The sequence below is a fragment of the Rattus norvegicus genome, chromosome 11 (genome assembly GCF_036323735.1).
Source record: "Rattus norvegicus strain BN/NHsdMcwi chromosome 11, GRCr8, whole genome shotgun sequence".
Taxonomy (NCBI): Eukaryota; Metazoa; Chordata; class Mammalia; order Rodentia; family Muridae; genus Rattus; species Rattus norvegicus.
The window spans coordinates 20,308,508-20,325,524 of NC_086029.1; positions in this window are offsets into that span (position 1 = coordinate 20,308,508).

The following is a 17,017-nucleotide window of genomic DNA, read 5'->3' on the forward strand; positions in this document are numbered from 1 at the left end:
CCCTGCCAGAGACACCGCCGGACCCTGAAGGATACAGACCGGATAAACAGTTCTCTGCACCCAAATCCCGTGGGAGGGAGAGCTAAACCTTCAGAGAGGCAGACAGGCCTGGGAAACCAGAAGAGACTGCTCCCTGCACACACATCTCGGACGCCAGAGGAAAAAGCCAAAGACCATCTGGAACCCTGGTGCACTGAAGCTCCCGGAAGGGGCGGCACAGGTCTTCCTGGTTGCTACCGCTGCAGAGAGCCCCTGGACAGCACCCCACGAGCAAACCTGAGCCTCGGGACCACAGGTAAGACCAAATTTTCTGCTGCAAGAAAGCTGCCTGGTGAACTCAAGACACAGGCCCACAGGAACAGCTGAAGACCTGTAGAGAGGAAAAACTACACGCCCGAAAGCAGAACACTCTGTCCCCATAACTGACTGAAAGAGAGGAAAACAGGTATACAGCACTCCTGACACACAGGCTTATAGGACAGTCTAGCCACTGTCAGAAATAGCAGAACAAAGTAACACTAGAGATAATCTGATGGCGAAAGGCAAGCGCAGGAACCCAAGCAACAGAAACCAAGACTACATGCCATCATCGGAGCCCAATTCTCCCACCAAAACAAACATGGAATATCCAAACACACCAGAAAAGCAAGATCTAGTTTCAAAATCATATTTGATCATGATGCTGGAGGACTTCAGGAAAGACCTGAACACACTTAGGGAAGCACAGGAAAACATTAATAAACAAGTAAAAGCCTACAGAGAGGAATCGCAAAAATCCCTGAAAGAATTCCAGGAAAACACAATCAAACAGTTGAAGGAATTAAAAATGGAAATAGAAGCAATCAAGAAAGAACACATGGAAACAACCCTGGATATAGAAAACCAAAAGAAGAGACAAGGAGCTGTAGATACAAGCTTCACCAACAGAATACAAGAGATGGAAGAGAGAATCTCAGGAGCAGAAGATTCCATAGAAATCATTGACTCAACTGTCAAAGATAATGTAAAGCGGAAAAAGCTACTGGTCCAAAACATACAGGAAATCCAGGACTCAATGAGAAGATCAAACCTAAGGATAATAGGTATAGAAGAGAGTGAAGACTCCCAGCTCAAAGGACCAGTAAATATCTTCAACAAAATCATAGAAGAAAACTTCCCTAACCTAAAAAAAGAGATACCCATAGACATACAGGAAGCCTACAGAACTCCAAATAGATTGGACCAGAAAAGAAACACCTCCCGTCACATAATTGTCAAAACACCAAACGCACAAAATAAAGAAAGAATATAAAAAGCAGTAAGGGAAAAAGGTCAAGTAACATATAAAGGCAGACCTATCAGAATCACACCAGACTTCTCGCCAGAAACTATGAAGGCCAGAAGATCCTGGACTGATGTTATACAGACCCTAAGAGAACACAAATGCCAGCCCAGATTACTGTATCCAGCAAAACTCTCAATTAACATTGATGGAGAAACCAAGATATTCCATGACAAAACCAAATTTACACAATATCTTTCTACAAATCCAGCACTACAAAGGATAATAAATGGTAAAGCCCAACATAAGGAGGCAAGCTATACCCTAGAAGAAGCAAGAAACTAATCGTCTTGGCAACAAAACAAAGAGAATGAAAGCACACAAACATAACCTCACATCAAATATGAATATAACGGGAAGCAATAATCACTATTCCTTAATATCTCTCAATATCAATGGCCTCAACTCCCCAATAAAAAGACATAGATTAACAAACTGGATACGCAACGAGGACCCTGCATTCTGCTGCCTACAGGAAACACACCTCAGAGACAAAGACAGACACTACCTCAGAGTGAAAGGCTGGAAAACAACTTTCAAGCAAATGGTCAGAAGAAGCAAGCTGGAGTAGCCATTCTAATATCAAATAAAATCAATTTCCAACTAAAAGTCATCAAAAAAGATAAGGAAGGACACTTCATATTCATCAAAGGAAAAATCAACCAAGATGAACTCTCAATCCTAAATATCTATGCCCCAAATACAAGGGCACCTACATATGTAAAAGAAACCTTACTAAAGCTCAAAACACACATTGCACCTCACACAATAATAGTGGGAGATTTCAACACCCCACTCTCATCAATGGACAGATCATGGAAACAGAAATTAAACAGTGATGTAGACAGACTAAGAGAAGTCATGAGCCAAATGGACTTAACGGATATTTATAGAACATTCTATCCTAAAGCAAAAGGATATACCTTCTTCTCAGCTCCTCATGGTACTTTCTCCAAAATTGACCATATAATTGGTCAAAAAACGGGCCTCAACAGGTACAGAAAGATAGAAATAATCCCATGCGTGCTATCGGACCACCACGGCCTAAAACTGGTCTTCAATAACAATAAGGGAAGAATGCCCACATATACGTGGAAATTGAACAATGCTCTACTCAATGATAACCTGGTCAAGGAAGAAATAAAGAAAGAAATTAAAAACTTTTTAGAATTTAATGAAAATGAAGATACAACATACTCAAACTTATGGGACACAATGAAAGCTGTGCTAAGAGGAAAACTCATAGCGCTGAGTGCCTGCAGAAAGAAACAGGAAAGAGCATATGTCAGCAGCTTGACAGCACACCTAAAAGCTCTAGAACAAAAAGAAGCAAATACACCCAGGAGGAGTAGAAGGCAGGAAATAATCAAACTCAGAGCTGAAATCAACCAAGTAGAAACAAAAAGGACCATAGAAAGAATCAACAGAACCAAAAGTTGGTTCTTTGAGAAAATCAACAAGATAGATAAACCCTTAGCCAGACTAACGAGAGGACACAGAGAGTGTGTCCAAATTAACAAAATCAGAAATGAAAAGGGAGACATAACTACAGATTCGGAGGAAATTCAAAAAATCATCAGATCTTACTATAAAAACCTATATTCAACAAAATTTGAAAATCTTCAGGAAATGGACAATTTCCTAGACAGATACCAGGTATCGAAGTTAAATCAGGAACAGATAAACCAGTTAAACAACCCCATAACTCCTAAGGAAATAGAAGCAGTCATTAAAGGTCTCCCAACCAATAAGAGCCCAGGTCCAGACGGGTTTAGTGCAGAATTCTATCAAACCTTCATAGAAGACCTCATACCAATATTATCCAAACTATTCCACAAAATTGAAACAGATGGAGCCCTACCGAATTCCTTCTACGAAGCCACAATTACTCTTATACCTAAACCACACAAAGACACAACAAAGAAAGAGAACTTCAGACCAATTTCCCTTATGAATATCGACGCAAAAATACTCAATAAAATTCTGGCAAACCGAATTCAAGAGCACATCAAAACAATCATCCACCATGATCAAGTAGGCTTCATCCCAGGCATGCAGGGATGGTTTAATATACGGAAAACCATCAACGTGATCCATTATATAAACAAACTGAAAGAACAGAACCACATGATCATTTCATTAGATGCTGAGAAAGCATTTGACAAAATTCAACACCACTTCATGATAAAAGTCCTGGAAAGAATAGGAATTCAAGGCCCATACCTAAACATAGTAAAAGCCATATACAGCAAACCAGTTGCTAACATTAAACTAAATGGAGAGAAACTTGAAGCAATCCCACTAAAATCAGGGACTAGACAAGGCTGCCCACTCTCTCCCTACTTATTCAATATAGTTCTTGAAGTTCTAGCCAGAGCAATCAGACAACAAAAGGAGGTCAAGGGGATACAGATCGGAAAAGAAGAGGTCAAAATATCACTATTTGCAGATGACATGATAGTATATTTAAGTGATCCCAAAGGTTCCACCAGAGAACTACTAAAGCTGATAAACAACTTCAGCAAAGTGGCTGGGTATAAAATTAACTCAAATAAATCAGTTGCCTTCCTCTATACAAAAGAGAAACAAGCCGAGAAAGAAATTAGGGAAACGACACCCTTCATAATAGACCCAAATAATATAAAGTACCTCGGTGTGACTTTAACCAAGCAAGTAAAAGATCTGTACAATAAGAACTTCAAGACACTGAGGAAAGAAATTGAAGAAGACCTCAGAAGATGGAAAGATCTCCCATGCTCATGATTTGGCAGGATTAATGTGGTAAAAATGGCCATTTTACCAAAAGCAATCTACAGATTCAATGCAATCCCCATCAAAATACCAAACCAATTATTCAAAGAGTTAGACAGAACAATTTGCAAATTCATCTGGAATAACAAAAAACCCAGGATAGCTAAAGCTATCCTCAACAATAAAAGGACTTCAGGGGGAATCACTATCCCTGAACTCAAGCAGTATTACAGAGCAATAGTGATAAAAACTGCATGGTATTGGTACATAGCCAGACAGATAGACCAATGGAATAGAATTGAAGACCCAGAAATGAACCCACACACCTATGGTCACTTGATTTTTGACAAAGGAGCCAAAACCATCCAATGGAAAAAAGATAGCATTTTCAGCAAATGGTGCTGGTTCAACTGGAGGGCAACATGTAGAAGAATGCAGATCGATCCATCCTTATCACCCTGTACAAAGGTTAAGTCCAAGTGGATCAAGGACCTCCACATCAAACCAGACACACTCAAACTAATAGAAGAAAATGTGGGGAAGCATCTGGAACACATGGGCACTGGAAAAAATTTCCTGAACAAAACACCAATGGCTTATGCTCTAAGATCAAGAATCGACAAATGGGATCTCATAAAACTGCAAAGCTTCTGTAAGGCAAAGGACACTGTGGTTAGGACAAAATGGCAACCAACAGATTGGGAAAAGATCTTTACCAATCCTACAACAGATAGAGGCCTTATTTCCAAAATATACAAAGAACTCAAGAAGTTAGACCGCAGGGAAACAAATAACCCTATTAAAAAATGGGATTCAGAGCTAAACAAAGAATTCACAGTTGAGGAATGCCGAATGGCGGAGAAACACCTAAAGAAATGTTCAACATCTTTACTCATAAGGGAAATGCAAATCAAAACAACCCTGAGATTTCACCTCACACCAGTGCGATTGGCTAAGATCAAAAACTCAGGTGACAGCAGATGCTGGCGAGGATGTGGAGAAAGAGGAACACTCCTCCATTGTTGGTGGGATTGCAGACTGGTAAAACCATTCTGGAAATCAGTCTGGAGGTTCCTCAGAAAATTGGACATTGAACTGCCTGAGGATCCAGCTATACCTCTCTTGGGCATATACCCAAAAGATGCCTCAACATATAAAAGAGACACGTGCTCCACTATGTTCATCGCAGCCTTATTTATAATAGCCAGAAAATGGAAAGAACCCAGATGCCCTTCAACAGAGGAATGGATACAGAAAATGTGGTACATCTACACAATGGAATATTACTCAGCTATCAAAAACAACGAGTTTATGAAATTCGTAGGCAAATGGTTGGAACTGGAAAATATCATCCTGAGTGAGCTAACCCAATCACAGAAAGACATACATGGTAAGCACTCATTGATAAGTGGCTATTAGCCCAAAGGCTTGAATTACCCTAGATCCCTAGAACAAACGAAACTCAAGACGGATGATCAAAATGTGAATGCTTCACTCCTTCTTTAAATGAGGAAAAAGAATACTCTGGGCAGGGAAGGGAGAGGCAAAGATTAAAACAGAGACTGAAGGAACACCCATTCAGAGCCTGCCCCACATGTGGCCCTTACATATACAGCCACCCAATTAGACAAGATGGATGAAGCAAAGAAGTGCAGACCGACAGGAGCCGGATGTAGATCGCTCCTGAGAGACACAGCCAGAATACAGCAAATATAGAGGCGAATGCCAGCAGCAAACCACTGAACTGAGAATAGGTCCCCTATTGAAGGAATCAGAGAAAGAACTGGAAGAGCTTGAAGGGGCTCAAGACCCCAAAAGTACAACAATGCCAAGCAACCAGAGCTTCCAGGGACTATGCCACTACCTAAAGACTATACATGGACTGACCCTGGACTCTGACCCCATAGGTAGCAATGAATATCCTAGTAAGAGCACCAGTGGAAGGGGAAGCCCTGGGTCCTGCTAATACTGAACCCCCAGTGAACTAGTCTATGGGGGGAGGGCGGCAATGGGGGGAGGGTTGGGAGGGGAACACCCATAAGGAAGGGGAGGGGGGGAGGGGGATGTTTGCCCGGAAACCGGGAAAGGGAATAACACTCGAAATGTATATAAGAAATACTCAAGTTAATAAAAAAAAAAATCAAAAAAAAAAATGGAAATAGAAGCAATCAAGAAAGAACACATGGAAAAAACCCTGGATATAGAAAACCAAAAGAAGAGACAAGGAGCTGTAGATACAAGCTTCACCAACAGAATACAAGAGATGGAAGAGAGAATCTCAGGAGCAGAAGATTCCATAGAAATCATTGACTCAACGGTCAAAGATAATGTAAAGCGGTAAAAGCTACTGGTCCAAAACATACAGGAAATCCAGGACTCAATGAGAAGATCAAACCGAAAGATAATAGGTATAGAAGAGAGTGAAGACTCCCAGCTCAAAGGACCAGTAAATATCTTCAACAAAATCATAGAAGAAAACTTCCCTAACCTAAAAAAAGAGATACCCATAGACATACAAGAAGCCTACAGAACTCCAAATAGATTGGACCAGAAATGAAACACCTCCCGTCACATAATTGTCAAAACACCAAACGCACAAAATAAAGAAAGAATATTAAAAGCAGTAAGGGAAAAAGGTCAAGTAACATATAAAGGCAGACCTATCAGAATCATACCAGACTTCTCGCCAGAAACTATGAAGGCCAGAAGATCCTGGACTGATGTCATACAGACCCTAAGAGAACACAAATGCCAGCCCAGGTTACTGTATCCAGCAAAACTCTCAATTAACATTGATGGAGAAACCAAGATATTTCATGACAAAACCAAATTTACACAATATCTTTCTACAAATCCAGCACTACAAAGGATAATAAATAGTAAAGCCCAACATAAGGAGGCAAGCTATACCCTAGAAGAAGCAAGAAACTAATCGTCTTGGCAACAAAACAAAGAGAATAAAAGCACACAAACATAACCTCACATCCAAATATGAATATAACGAGAAGCAATAATCACTATTCCTTAATATCTCTCAATATCAATGCCCTCAACTCCCCAATAAAGAGACATAGATTAACAAACTGGATACGCAACGAGGACCCTGCATTCTGCTGCCTACAGGAAACCCACCTCAGAGACAAAGACAGACACTACCTCAGAGTGAAAGTCTGGAAAACAAATTTCCAAGCAAATGGTCGGAAGAAGCAAGCTGGAGTAGCCATTCTAATATCAAATAAAATCAATTTTCAACTAAAAGTCATCAAAAAAGATAAGGAAAGATACTTCATATTCATCAAAGGAAAAATCCACCAAGATGAACTCTCAATCCTAAATATCTATGCCCCAAATACAAGGGCACCTACATACGTAAAAGAAACCTCACTAAAGCTCAAAACACACATTGCACCTCACACAATAATAGTGGGAGATTTCAACACCCCACTCTCATCAATGGACAGATCATAGAAACAGAAATTAAACAGTGATGTCAACAGACTAAGAGAAGTCATGAGCCAAATGGACTTAACGGATATTTATAGAACATTCTATCCTAAAGCAAAAGGATATACCTTCTTCTCAGCTCCTCATGGTACTTTCTCCAAAATTGACCATATAATTTGTCAAAAAACGGGCCTCAACAGGTATAGAAAGATAGAAATAATCCCATGCGTGCTATCGGACCACCACAGCCTAAAACTGGTCTTCATTAACAATAAGGGAAGAATGCCCACATATACGTGGAAATTGAACAATGCTCTACTCAATGATAACCTGGTCAAGGAAGAAATAAAGAAAGAAATTAAAAACTTTTTAGAATTTAATGAAAATGAAGGTACAACATACCCAAACTTATGGGACACAATGAAAGCTGTGCTAAGAGGAAAACTCATAGCCCTGAGTGCCTGCAGAAAGAAACAGGAAAGAGCATATGTCAGCAGCTTGACAGCACACCTAAAAGCTCTAGAACAAAAAGAAGCAAATACACCCAGGAGGAGTAGAAGGCAGGAAATAATCAAACTCAGAGCTGAAATCAGCCAAGTAGAAACAAAAAGGAGCATAGAAAGAATCAACAGAACCAAAAGTTGGTTCTTTGAGAAAATCAACAAGATAGATAAACTCTTAGCCAGACTAACAAGACGACACAGAGAGTGCGTCCAAATTAACAAAATCAGAAATGAAAAGGAAGACATAACTACAGATTCAGAGGAAATTCAAAAAATCATCAGATCTTACTATAAAAACCTATATTCAACAAAACTTGAAAATCTTCAGGAAATGGACAATTTCCTAGACAGATACCAGGTATCGAAGTTAAATCAGGAGCAGATAAACCAGTTAAACAACCCCATTACTCCTAAGGAAATAGAAGCAGTCATTAAAGTTCTCCCAACCAAAAAGAGCCCAGGTCCAGACGGGTGTAGTGCAGAATTCTATCAAACCTTCATAGAAGACCTCATACCAATATTATCCAACTATTCCACAAAATTGAAACAGATGGAGCCCTACCGAATTCCTTCTACGAAGCCACAATTACTCTTATACCTAAACCACACAAAGACACAACAAAGAAAGAGAACTTCAGACCGATTTCCCTTATGAATATCGACGCAAAAATACTCAATAAAATTCTGGCAAACCGAATTCAAGAGCACATCAAAACAATCATCCACCATGATCAAGTATGCTTCATCCCAGGCATGCAGGGATGGTTTAATATACGGAAAACCATCAACGTGATCCATTATATAAACAAACTGAAAGAACAGAACCACATGATCATTTCATTAGATGCTGAGAAAGCATTTGACAAAATTCAACATCCCTTCATGATAAAAGTCCTGGAAAGAATAGGAATTCAAGGCCCTTACCTAAACATAGTAAAAACCATATACAGCAAACCAGTTGCTAACATTAAACTAAATGGAGAGAAACTTGAAGCAATCCCACTAAAATCAGGGACTAGACATGGCTGCCCACTCTCTCTCTACTTATTCAATAGAGTTCTTGAAGTTCTAGCCAGAGCAATCAGACAACAAAAGGAGATCAAGGGGATACAGATCAGAAAAGAAGAAGTCAAAATATCACTTTTTGCAGATGATATGATAGTATAATTAAGTGATCCCAAAAGTTCCACCAGAGAACTACTAAAGCTGATAAACAACTTCAACAAAGTGGCTGGGTATAAAATTAACTCAAAAAAATCAGTAGCCTTCCTGTATACAAAAGAGAAACAAGCCAAGAAAGAAATTAGGGAAACGACACCCTTCATAATAGACCCAAATAATATAAAGTACCTCGGTGTGACTTTAACCAAGCAAGTAAAAGATCTGTACAATAAGAACTTCAAGACACTGAGGAAAGAAATTGAAGAAGACCTCAGAAGATGGAAACATCTCCCATGCTCATGGATTGACAGGATTAATATAGTAAAAATGGCCATTTTACCAAAAGCAATCTACAGATTCAATGCAATCCCCATCAAAATTCCAATCCAATTCTTCAAAGTGTTAGACAGAACAATTTGCAAATTCATCTGGAATAACAAAAAACCCAGGATAGCTAAAGCTTTCCTCAACAATAAAAGGACTTCAGGGGGAATCACTATCCCTGAACTCAAGCAGTATTCCAGAGCAATAGTGATAAAAACTGCATGGTATTGGTACAGAGACAGACAGATAGACCAATGGAATAGAATTGAAGACCCAGAAATGAACCCAGACACCTATGGTCACTTGATTTTTGACAAAGGAGCCAAAACCATCCAATGGAAAAAAGATAGCATTTTCAGCAAATGGTGCTGGTTCAACTGGAGGGCAACATGTAGAAGAATGCAGATCGATCCATGCTTATCACCCTGTACAAAGCTTAAGTCCAAGTGGATCAAGGACCTCCACATCAAACCAGACACACTCAAACTAATAGAAGAAAAACTAGGGAAGCATCTGGAACACATGGGCACTGGAAAAAATTTCCTGAACAAAACACCAATGGCTTATGCTCTAAGATCAAGAATCGACAAATGGGATCTCATAAAACTGCAAAGCTTCTGTAAGGCAAAGGACACTGTGGTTAGGACAAAACGGCAACCAACAGATTGGGAAAAGATCTTTACCAATCCTACAACAGATAGAGGCCTTATATCCAAAATATACAAAGAACTCAAGAAGTTAGACCGCAGGGAAACAATTAACCCTATTAAAAATGGGGTTCAGAGCTAAACAAAGAATTCACAGCTGAGGAATGCCGAATGGCTGAGAAACACCTAAAGAAATGTTCAACATCTTTAGTCATAAGGGAAATGCAAATCAAAACAACCCTGAGATTTCACCTCACACCACTGAGAATGGCTAAGATAAAAAAACTCAGGTGACAGCAGATGCTGGCGAGGATGTGGAGAAAGAGGAACACTCCTCCATTGTTGGTGGGATTGCAGACTGGTAAAACCATTCTGGAAATCAGTCTGGAGGTTCCTCAGAAAATTGGATATTGAACTGCCTGAGGATCCAGCTATACCTCTCTTGCGCATATACCCAAAAGATGCCTCAACATATAAAAGAGGCACGTGCTCCACTATGTTAATCGCAGCCTTATTTATAATAGCCAGAAACTGGAAAGAACCCAGATGCCCTTCAACAGAGGAATGGATACAGAAAATGTGGTACATCTACACAATGGAATATTACTCAGCTATCATAAACAATGACTTTATGAAATTTGTGGGCAAATGTTTGGAACTGGAAAATATCATCCTGAGTGAGCTAACCCAATCACAGAAAGACATACATGGTATGCACTCATTGATAAGTGGCTATTAGCCCAAATGCTTGAATTACCCTAGATCCCTAGAACAAACGAAACTCAAGACGGATGATCAAAATATGAATGCTTTACTCCTTCTTTAAATGAGGAAAAAGAATACCCTTGGCAGGGAAGGGAGAGGCAAAGATTAAAACAGAGACTGAAGGAACACCCATTCAGAGTCTGCCCCACATGTGGCCCATACATATACAGCCACCCAATTAGACAAGATGGATGAAGCAAAGAAGTGCAGACCGACAGGAGCTGGATGTAGATCGCTCCTGAGAGACACAGCCAGAATACAGCAAATACAGAGGCGAATGCCAGCAGCAAACCACTGAACTGAGAATAGGTCCCCCGTTGAAGGAATCAGAGAAAGAACTGGAAGAGCTTGAAGGGGCTCGAGACCCCAAAAGTACAACAATGTCAAGCAACCAGAGCTTCCAGGGACTAAGCCACTACCTAAAGACTATACATGGACTGACCCTGGACTCTGACCCCATAGGTAGCAATGAATATCCTAGTAAGAGCACCAGTGGAAGGGGAAGCCCTGAGTCCTGCTAAGACTGAACCCCCAGTGAACTAGACTATGGGGGGAGGGCGGCAATGGGGGGAGGGTTGGGAGAGGAACACCCATAAGGAAGGGGTGGGGGGAGGGTGATTTTTGCCCGGAAACTGCGAAAGGGAATAACACTTGAAATGTATATAAGAAATACTCAAGTTAATAAAAGAAAAAAGAGTATAAACCCTGGTTGGGGATTTAGCTCAGTGGTAGAGCGCTTGCCTAGCAAGTGCAAGGCCCTGGGTTCGGTCCCCAGCTCCGAAAAAAAAAGAAAGAAAAAAAGACAGAAAAAAATAGTACAAACCCCATGCTGAAAGCTTACCAACCAGAGCAGACATGACGGGTAAAAGTTGTAGGAGATAAAGAACTAGGAAAACTACTACAAGGTTTTTCCTTCTCCCTATGACAGGGAGATGCATTTAAAATCTCAATTATGTGGCAGCCTATTTGAAACATCAAAGATGACAAAACCAGTTGACATCATTGCAGTGGTTGAAAGAAATCTCACAAAGAGACCACACCTATATGAAGAACTAAAGGGAACTTATGTAGAATCAGGCTTCTCCTGGTATAAGTGATAGTTTTTCTTGTCGCAAGGAGTCAATCCCAAACAATAATTAAAGAAGAGCTCATACTAATGTGTGAGAGAGAGTTTAGGATGTATGGGAGTGGTTACAGTGGGAAACGGTAGGATGCTATAGAAAGTACAGTACTCATGTACATTTGATCAAAAACAATAAAATAAACAAACAAGGATAAACACAATATAAAAATGCTATTCCTGACCAACTTCATACAAAAGAGTGGCATTCCCATGTCCTTGAGTAGGGGGACACTGCTAATGGGAGCTTTTGACACAGCATCTCTGATTTCTTGCAGCAAACAAAATCTGTACTGTCATCCATAATTGTTCATGGAGTCACCTTTATGGTTATTTATTTCTCCCAGTGCCTTTGAGACTCTGTTACATTCTGTAATCTCATCTGAAGTCTCTTTATTCAGATCAGCATAATGATTCAAAGCATTCTTCAATGTTCCTTAGTTTACAAGAAATTCAACCTATAGAGTGCAATTGTCTACTGCACAGCCAAGCTCCAGGATTGATGGCTGCACAAAACAAGCTCTGCCCAATGAATTCATCTGTGATCTCTTTCGTTCCCTGAATATCCTGCCACTTTACACTAGCACCAAAAACAATGTCTTGCGTTCCTTTCCTTTGGACATTGCTTTGGCCATCCTCCAATGGACAATTTTCTGCTTACTCCAACAGCCTATTCAAAGAGTTAAGAGAATCCTAGAGTTCCATATTATTATGCATCCCAAGGAAAAAATGCCCAAGCTAGGAAAAACTGGCCCATGGACTGAATGATCCCTGGGAGCATAGAGAAGAAATCACATTTTTGTATCCCGATTATGCCAGACCACAGTGGAATTGAAGCTTCTAGCGGAGGCCAGAAGAAGTCTTAAATGGATGGACAAGGGATATTACACACTTCTGAAAGTGACTCTGGTCCTGATTTTCACAAAGGAATCAAACAATTTTGACTGTCATAATTGCTTTAGTCTAATACTCTACTGGAATTACATACCTTTTTATTTATCTGTACTCCAGTAAGTACTCTTTCACACAGCTTTTCTTTTTTCTTCCTTTTTTTCTCCCAAATTCTCTCATTACATGGTTCTGACTTGGTCAGGAATGTCAGAGACCACCAAGAAGGATGAAACTAGACCTTATAAACTGTTTTCCGTATCTTTCCCTGTGATACCTTTCCTTCTCTGATGCAGATGAGGGAAGTTAATGTAACTTGCTGGCTGTTCTAATTTTTTTCAGTGTGATCTTGATTCTCTTACCTACCTAGAATGTTAGGAGCCATTTTACCTGCTTCTGTGAAAGCCTGATTGTCAGGCAAAGTCAAGGCAGGTCAGGGTGTGCTGACCCATGGAACAGTTAGAGGAACTACACCTGAAGCTTAAGGGGAGGGGCTGAACGTTCTATTAATTTTGGTGGAAGGAACGAGGAGACCTGCGGATGGAAACTGATATCCAATGAATGACAGCTATGGTTTCTGCTAGTGTTTGGCTTTGTTTCCCACGACACTGTAAACCATATAAAGAGAAATAAACTCAGAGTTGCTTTAGTACTCACTGGACAACTCTCCTGATTTCTAACTTGTCTCTGAGTTTTCTTTCCATCTCTCTTATAATTATCTTTACTCCCTGCCAAGGACCATTCAACTTCCCACCCCTTGCAGACCAAGTGCCCCAGACTTGCTGTACTGAACCCATAGAGCACATGACCAGATTAACCCACAATGAGCTCCCCAAACCACATTGAGATGATCCTCACTGAGAAGGAACAAATTGTTCCAAAGCCAGAAGAGGAGGTTGCACAGAAGAAAAGGATATCCCAGAAGAAACTGAAGAAACAAAAACTCATGGCATGAATAAATTCAGCATAAAATAAATGCAGCTAAAGAAAAAAAATAGAGTATACACATCTATTCTCCATTGTAGTAGGTACTCTGTTATCTTAAAAATCAATTATCTAGAATGTTTACTTCCTAAGTATCTTGCATAGCTTCAAAGTAAACAAAGTTCAAGGACCTTCTGTCATCTCTGTTTCGAAAAATCTTAAAATCGTGTATAATTTTAGTGTTCTCAAAAAGAAATAATGGATGTTTGAATCACATGAAAATGTTTAATTTTTCTTAAACCTAAATAAAGAAAGTCTGTAAAACTTCCAAGCATTAATATGCAGTATGCATCGTTAAACAGTGGATTTAAATTAGGGCCTTTTAGAAAACTGTAACATATAACACCCTGAAAAAGCTAGACTGTGAAACAGCAACATTAAAAATATTGAAATATTATTTACAACTATATTTGGTATTCTCATGGTAACCACATAAATATTGGTGTAAATAAATATAGGTAATTTCAAAATAGTACAATATAAAATTGTACTTATGAGGATTATCAAAAAATCTAAAATGATTATCAATAATCATTCAATAATAGCATTCAATAATGCAATCCATTAATGAAATTATATGTGACTATTTTAGAGTTATTTCAAACAGAAAATTGATCAAAATAATTATAAATGTTATTTTAGTCTAAAGTGTACAACTAAAATAATGTAACAACTGAAATAATTATTTTCATAAATATTCATGTGTACTGTAAATTTTTTCCAATCTGTTCTGATATTACCTAACTAAAATAGGTATTGTAAATGAATGCATAACCGTTTCTATTGTGTCCCAAGAAATCTTGTTTGAATAAGACTCACTTTTAAGTTATTGGTTTGTTGCTGTTGCTTTGTTTTCTTTGTAGATTTGTTATAATGTCAAATGATTTTTTCTACAACACTTGAAAACCTACTTTTATGGAGTATACAGTTATTCTGCCAGTTGTGAGATCCTATTGAATGGAACTGTAATTATATAATTATTTAAAAGTTTGAGTAGCCCAGTAGCCCATATTCTGTGCTATAATATTTTAACCTTGGATTATTTTTCAAAATTCACTGTTTAATTCACTAGCATACTGTTTTATATTGCACACATTTATTTATATTGATATGTAATAGATGGAATAAATGATGATAGAAATTTGCAGTTATGAAGCCATATAGTTTTTTAAGACTTTTGTTATAAATTTTATGACTAGTCAGTCTTGCAAAATATTTGTTTCATAGATTTAAACTCATCAGAAAATTTTCAATTCTTTCTCTTTTCTTTCTTTCTTTCCTTATTTATTTTTGGTTTAGAGCTGTCTAATTTGTGTTCTTTTCTTAGCTTTTGAAAATACTCTTTCAGTGTCAAGTTCCAATATATGAAGAATATCTAGGAGCCCATTTCGATGACACTTAAAAAAAATGCTTTTTTCTTTTTTTTTCTATCATCTTAGGAACAGTAGTTTTTCTTAATAACCTTTTCTGATTTCAAGAACTTTATATTCTGTTAAACATCTGTAAAGCTAAAACCCACAGAAGACTGACTTCCTAATTTCCTCAAATGTATTAAGTAGGATTTATCCATTGTACTTTTTTGGTATCACTTTCCTGCTTTCTAAATTTTGCTACTATAAAAATTCATTTGTTAAAATGATCACATACTTGAGGTCCCTAGTTACTTTTCTCACTTTTTTTCATCCCTTTTTTTTCATCTTTATTAACTTGAGTATTTCCTATATACATTTCGAGTGTTATTCCCTTTCCCAGTTTCCGGGCAAACATCCCCGTAATCCCTCCCCCTCCCCTTCTTTATGGATGATCCTCTCCCCATCCTCCCCACATTGCCGCCCTCCCCCCAACAATCTAGTTCACTGGGGGTTCAGTCTTAGCAGGACCCAGGGCTTCCCCTTCCACTGGTGCTCTTACTAGGATATTCATTGCTACCTATGAGGTCAGAGTCCAGGGTCAGTCCATGTATAGTCTTTGGGTAGTGGCTTAGTCCCTGGAAGCTCTGGTTGGTTGGCATTGTTGTTCATATGGAGTCTCAAGCCCCTTTAGCTCTCCCAGTCCTTTCTAAGATTCCATCAACGGGGGTCCTGTTCTCAGTTCAGTGGTTTAATGATGGCATTCGCCTATGTATTTGCTGTATTCTGGCTGTGTCTCTCAGGAGAGATCTATTTTCGGTTCCTGTCGGCTTGCACTTCTTTGCTTCATCCATCTTATCTGGTTTGGCTGTATATGTATGGGCCACATGTAGGCAGGCTCTGAATGGGTGTTCCTTCTGCCTATGTTCTAAACTTTTCTCACTTTTGATGTCCATGATACTCTCTTGAAATGAGATCAATAGCTCAAGAAAGTCATTAGCATATCGAAAACAATAAGAAAGAGCATTCATAAAAGCTACATTACACTAGATTCAGCCATGTGGTGAAACCACTTTCGCTAAGATGAGGTTTTAACTAAGCCCTGTGCTCTCTATAATTAATGAAGTTAGCTAAGCTTCACTTCTTCAATTTAAGTCGTGTTTCCATCACACTGGCTTGAAAACATGCTTATTCTATAATCAAGTTCTTAAAAAAACATAAAAATCAAGAACAAAAAAAAAAAACCTAAGGCCTCCCTCTGAAAGAATTGCTTGTGGACAAGAACACTGGGAATTGCGTCTAGTCAATATGCAATCTTTGTAGATCTGCGAGAGTGAGATTCTTCAGCAGTGAACTTGTGAGGTGAATAATTCAGGTAAGAATTGACATTGCTGGAGGCCAAATTGCTGAAATATTTCTCCATTAGAATTATACGAACATGAGAGATTTTGGGGGAGAGAATAAAGGTCATTTGGTCCATCAAGGCATATCCTTTTCTGTAGTCCATTTCCCCAAGGATGGCATCTAATTGTTTTTTGAATGACATTCCTGCTTTTTGCCTCAACAACTTTGCCTGCAGGCTCTCCTTCACATTTATTATTCTCCACATGAAAGGTACTTCCTGAAATATGTGCTGAATTTACTTTTTAATTTCCATTTATGTCTTCTTGTCCTATAATCTGTGGGGAAATGGAAATAATAATTTAAGTTGACATTATCTGTGGCAGTTAGGGCTTTATATGCTTCTCATCAGACACCTC